Source organism: Trichosurus vulpecula, chromosome 2 (genome assembly GCF_011100635.1).
Source record: "Trichosurus vulpecula isolate mTriVul1 chromosome 2, mTriVul1.pri, whole genome shotgun sequence".
NCBI lineage: Eukaryota > Metazoa > Chordata > Mammalia > Diprotodontia > Phalangeridae > Trichosurus > Trichosurus vulpecula.
The window spans coordinates 395,008,543-395,014,902 of record NC_050574.1 but is presented as its reverse complement, the minus strand read 5'-3'; the positions used below and the strand labels follow the sequence as shown (position 1 = coordinate 395,014,902).

At 37.7% G+C, this 6,360-nt stretch overlaps 1 non-coding gene across 1 annotated transcript; it reads left to right on the top strand.

Annotated features, from left to right (window-relative positions):
* The first annotated feature begins 2,972 nt into the window (after nt 1-2,972).
* LOC118840509 lies at nt 2,973-3,075 on the top strand. The gene has a single exon (XR_005009697.1). It is a non-coding gene; the product is annotated as a U6 spliceosomal RNA (small nuclear RNA).
* The last annotated feature ends 3,285 nt before the right edge of the window (nt 3,076-6,360 follow it).

Below are 6,360 nucleotides of genomic sequence, written 5' to 3'. Positions count from 1 at the left end.
TCATATATATATATATTCATATTTTATATACATATTTTCACATTAAACATATTGTAAAGAAAAATTAGAACTAATGGGATGAACCATAAGCGAGAAGAAACAAAACAAAACAGCAACAAAAAAGAGAGAGTAAATAGCATGCTTTGACCTGCATCCAGACTACATAATTCTTTCTCTGTACATGGATAGCATTTTCCATCAGAGCCTTTTGGAGTCTTAGAACCTTGCATTGTTGGAAACTAAGTCTATCAAAGTCATTCATCACACAATGGGCAGTAACTGTATACACTGCTCTCCTGGTTCTGTTTATAGAAGTTTAATTTCAAAGTGAGGGAAACAGCTTGCAAGTAAGGGGGGAGATTAAACGCGTGTGCTGGGGCCCCCACCCTTAGTCCTTTTGAAAAGTGAGATGAAGCTTCAATCTTGAATCTGAATAATTGCCTAAGAAGGGATTAAGTAGCTCATTTGCTGTAATACAGCATGAATTCTAAACATTTCTGTTGTATGAATGAATGAATGAATAAAAAAGCGTTTAAGTGATTACCATATTAACATTAGTTATAAGGAAAAACCCACCAAATTAACCCAGGTTAGAAAATCTTGGACTGGTTAATATTTTGAACCTATTCTAAAGCTTGCTTTACAGGATCATAGATTAAGATGTCACCATTTCATTGCAGTTACAACACTTTGCAGAAGATGTAAAACACCATGTTCTTTTCTAGCACAAATCTGAAAGTGACATTAATGTTTTCAGTCTTAAAAGAGATTTATTTTGAATTTCACCAAAAGATAACACTTTATCTTTATTCTGGGACTACAGGTGGAGAGTAGATAGCCACAAGACCAGAGGGAAGCTTTGTTCAGTTAACATAGAGGAAGAAAATACATTTCTCTGAACTCTTAGGGGGTGGATCTGAACAGCCACAGGACTTGATTAATTGCCAGGCCACACAGACTCCATTGGAAGCCATGGACAGGGCAGAAAGATAGAGATCCAAAAGGAGCAGGGCCAAAGTTTGTCACATGCATACCCTCAGAGCCAGCTTTTTGGGGAATGAATTTTCTGCACATAAAAGTGCCTTTGGTTGTTCACTGCAAAGCTGAGATTATGTCTGTAAGGGCAGTCAGACAAGTCTCTTGGATTGTGAGGAAAATCCACTTTGTAAAATCCAGGAGACGGGTGGCTCACTTACCACCTCATTCCCTCAACTATGTTTCTGTTCATTGTTTGTAGGATCAAAGCAGGAAGAGACCTTAGAGGTTCTCTATCCAACTCCTTTATTTTACAGATAATGAAACTGAGGAAAAGAGAGGCTAAGGTCAGGAGCCCAAGGTCATTCAGGAAATAAGTGGCAAAGCCAGGCGTCTGTTCCAGATCCTCCAACTCCAGATACTGTGGACTTTCCGCCATGGCACATTGCATCGTTTCTTCCAAGTCAGAAAAGCTAGGCTTATACACAAACTTATACACATGCATGTTGTCTCCCATTCTGAGCTGGACCTCACTCAGCACAGTCCCCTGGTGGTTTATGTTTGATATTGGAATGAAATGAGACCTTTCTAAGTCATTCAATAATTAACAAAAGGAGATTTACTTAACCATAGCAGAAGAAGGATATTCAACAGGATTGTGCATTGAGGACTCCCTAAATTATTTCAGCTGAGCAAAATCCTCCTGCCTGAATTGCCCATTGTGGTCTACTATCTGAGCATCATAGAGTGTCTGGAGCTCCTCATGGCTATTTTGTGTTAAAGCAACCAGGAAACAATGTCAGTAGCCTGAGTCTTTAGTCCTTGAACCAATGAAATCCCAAGGATGGCTTTGTTAAAGAAAATATTAATATGGATGCTCTATAATACAGGCTCAAGTCAGAAGGAAACAGCTTTAAGAAACATTAACTTCCATCCAAACCATTTCTGGCATGGATAGAGAAATGTTCAAACTGGCATAGACCCTCATGCCCTCTGACACGACTCTCCATCCCAAGACAATTTATGTAACATTCATAGAAATCTTGAATGAGGGAAAGATGGTAAAATACAGTCTAGGGTTAATATTCTAGAACTGAAGAGGAACCAAGTCACCACTCTATCCCCTCATGGTCCACTCTCCTCCCTCCTGAAGAGAGAAGAACCTTCTCCCTCCCATTGAGAACTCAGTCCTTTCTCAAGGGAGAAGGGTGCATCCAGTCACTTTAGGTGAGCGGGTAAAGAGGAAGTTGCTTTTAGATGGGTAAATAACCAAATCACTTTGGTTGAGAAAGACAATAAAGTAAAGAAGACAGGAATTACACTTTGTTAAAAAGTTTTTTTATTTCCCTTAATCTTTTTCCATAAGAAAAGTCTTTCTGTTCTTAACCTATCACACCTTTCCAAGGCTTTTGGAAATGTCAGAGGAAAAGATTTCTTAACATATTCAGTTTTACTAAATAAGGGGTTTGTAATATGTTTTCATGATTTCAATATCTTTCAATGAAAGGAAAAACTAACCTAACTTGCTTGGGGTGGTGGGGGGTGGGGGAGAGGCACACACTAGATAGGATTTTGCTCCCATCACACCTCTAATAGAATATAAGCTCCTTGAGGGCAGGGACTATTTCATTTTTGTCTTTGTATCCCTAGAACCTAACACAATATTTAATACAAAGTAGACCTTTAATAAATACTTCTTGACTGATTTTCATGATGAAAATAATTCAACTTTAATTTCAACCTTTTCTTTCTGATTGATGATTTTAAAAACTTTTTTTTTTTGTTTAGAGCATAGTACTCGGGGAAGGAGCTCCGGATCTAGAATCAGAGGACTCAGTGTTTAATACTGGCTCTTCTTAATGCTTCTGTGACTGTGGACAACTCACTTCACCTATCTTGGCCTTGATTTCCTCATCTGTAAAAGGATATTTGGATTACATGACTTCAAGAATCCCTTCCAGCTCTGAATCTGATTCCTTGAAAATGTTTGGTATAGTGTTCGCTTTGGCAACACATACTATGGTTAGAATGATACAAAGAAGATTAGGATGGTCTTTGTGCAAAGATGACACACAAATTCATGAGGTGTTCCCAATGAATCTGGCTTCTCACTTCAGCAGACAGGCGATGGCCTAGAGGTGTAGAATGAGGCGTGCATTTTCAGGTGTGGCCAATTTGTGGATTTGTTTTGCTTGAATCTATTTATTTGTTACAAGGAAGGGCTTTTATTTAGGGAGGAGAGAAATAATATAGAAAATAATAATATTATGGAGAATAATATGGAGGAGGTATATACCTTCATATATAAAATATATTCCTCCCTGTAGTAAGAGATATTAATCAGGGAACCATCCTGAACCTAAAAATCACTTCCCTTAGACTAGTAATATTTAGGAGGGCTGACAGATAAATTCTACTACCCCATTTCTGAGGAGAGCATAACAGCCAGCCTCGTGGGCCTTTCTCCACCTCCCTTCTCGGTAGAAATCAAAGTCAGAGGAGAGGGGTGGGCAAGATTCTACAGTTATCTATCCATGATTCCCTGTAAGCTGCATTTAGCAAAACCATGTGAATATATGTATTACCTAGATGGACATACACACACCTACACACACCCTACAAGTGCTAATACAATAATTTTTAAAATAAACATGAAAGAGTGAGCAGAAGGAAATTCAGAAGAGGACATAGAGCAACTACTGAGATAATTTTATATTTGTATGTATATACATATATATATGTTTATATTTAATTTGGTAGGTATATGTATATTTGGGTACACATGTATATACGTGTATGTGTATATATACACACATATTTTATGTGTGTATATATAAATATATTATACGTAAGGGTGGGTTGATTGGTTTACTCCACCTAGCTTAAAGTAAGTGATTAGACTAAATGTAAAAAAACCAAACTTCGAAAACCGCTGGATTAAGTAAATTGATACCAGATCCGATTCTATTCCAATGGGCAGAAGGATTTCAAAACCTGCTCTGGGTCCTGTATAAAAATATTGAGTTAACTGGAATTGGCAAGTTCGGTGGTGAGACTGGAGGGTGAGAAAGAGGAAGGTAGGGTAGGGAGGGAGAGGGGAAAGAAAGGAGGAAAGATAGAGATTCAGATTAAGGAAAAAGGAAGGGTTGGGAAGAATTGACCTGAATAATATTGTATATTTTATGCCATTTTAGGATTTAGAGCTGGAAAAGACCTTTCTCATTTTACAGAAGGAGAAACTGAGGCCTATTGTGGTGATTTGATGTGCCCAAGGTCATGCAGGTAGTAATTAGTAAAACTGGGATGTGAACCAAGGGCCTCTGACTACAAATCTATGATTTTCCTCTCCATATTATAGTCACTTTTATATGAGGACTTCAAATTATTGTTTTTAATAATTCATTCATTTGTAGAAGTAAAAAAAAAAGTTAGAAGGGATCTAGATAGCTCAATATTCCTTCAATATATGAATCAGTCATTAAATACAATACATATTAGTTGCTGAAAGTGAAATAAAGGTAACTAAGAAATAATATGATATTTCAGAAAGAGTCCTGAACCTGTGATCAGGAGATGTGAATTCAGGTGCTGGTCCTGACCATGGGCAAGTATCTTAACTCATCTGAGTGTCATCTTCATTTGTAGAATGGGGATAAGGATACTTTAATACTTATCTCATAGGACAGTTGTGAGAAAAGGACTCTATAAAGCTTAAATCATTTCACAAATGTGAAATGATTTCTTATTTTAAAATACAAGCTAAGCCAATAGATAATTCATGCAGGATTATAAATCAGGCGGCCTTGGATTGATGAACAATTTGAATCCGTACTAAAACTTGCTTTGCAGATTCATAGATTTTTCCATAGAGTCACTTTTATACTATACACTGCAAATGAGGAAACTGATAAAAACAGGGCTAGTGACTTCTCCCAAAATAGAACTCTGGCTTCCTGGCAACCACTGTTCACTGTTCTGGTCAGTTTAGCTAAAGTTTTTTTTTTTTTTTCCCTATCTATGCCTTTTCTCTAGGTTACCGTGTGGTCTCATAGCTGGAAGCTATAGAACTTCTTGCAAAGTTAAGAATAAGGAGAACAGTGACAGTTTTTCCTATCTTTTTCTGGGTTTGATTTTCTGGAAGTAGTGCTTGTGTCTTAAACACAATATCTATATGCTTCAGTCTGCATATCAATGTTCCCATTTCCAGATTCATAATTCAATTCAACAAACATCTATTAAGCACCTGTGTGCTTTTTTTTTAATAAAAAGGTTTTATTGATAAATTTGGTTTTTTCGTTACCATGTTTCCCCAAGTATCTTTTCCCTTTTGTATTGTTAATGAATTGTTAATGCAATGGAAGATCTTTCCCAATCATTAATAGGCCCATGTGACCTGCCTGAGTCACATGAGTTTGAGTCATATGGAGCCTGTGGTCGAAGGGGCTAAACAGATAGAGCAGGAAGGGGTAGAGCGGGAAGTGAGACAGAGCAATCAGAACCGGGAGAGATATGGTCGGAGTGGCGGCTTGGAGAAAGAGAGGAGGTAGAGAGTAGAGCAGCTGGTGTGAGTGAGAGAGGGGGTGATTTTGCTTAAGGGAGTCTGCTTGTGGGAAGGCTGACAGAGGGAAGGCTTGGGGATGGTGGTGCTCCCTGCATTGATAATGTGTATAGATTTCTTTGTTGCTGTGATAGATTTGGTTTTCTGGTGGAATAAATGTTTTGGTTCTGTCTTCCATGTGGAGAGTCTGTTATATTTTGTGATTCAGAACCATGCTGGCATATTCATAGCAGCCAGAACTTCTGTAGCCCACTGGCACTACATCTTTCCAGAGAGCTGTCTCATATAATAAATATTGTTTTTTAAAGACTAGAAAAAGAAGAAGAAAAATATCAGCATAACTAATCAATAAATTGAAAAAGTCTGAAAATATGTACAATGTTCAAGACTTCTGTACCTCCCACCTCTGCAAAGGGGTGGGAATGTTTTCTCATATCTCTTCTTTCAAGACATGCTTATTCTTTATAATTTTGCAACATTTATTTTTTCTGGTTGTTCTTTCCATTTACATTGTAGCAATTGTGCATACTACCCTCTTGACTGATTATTTTGCTCTGTATCAGTTCATGTATATCTTCCCATGTTTCTCCATATTCATCACATTCATCATTTCTGGCATTGGATTCTCTTTTGGGGGGGGCAGTGATTTATTAGCCAAGAACTCCCACTACAGAAACTCCCTCTGGCAAGGAAGATAAGCAACCCTTTAACAATTTATGGTTTTAGAGGGTTGTCAGGTTTAGAGGGTACTAAGAAGTTGTCACTTGCCTATGGTCATTCAATCAACATGTGTTAGGAACAGGACTTGAGCCCTGGGTTTCCTAACT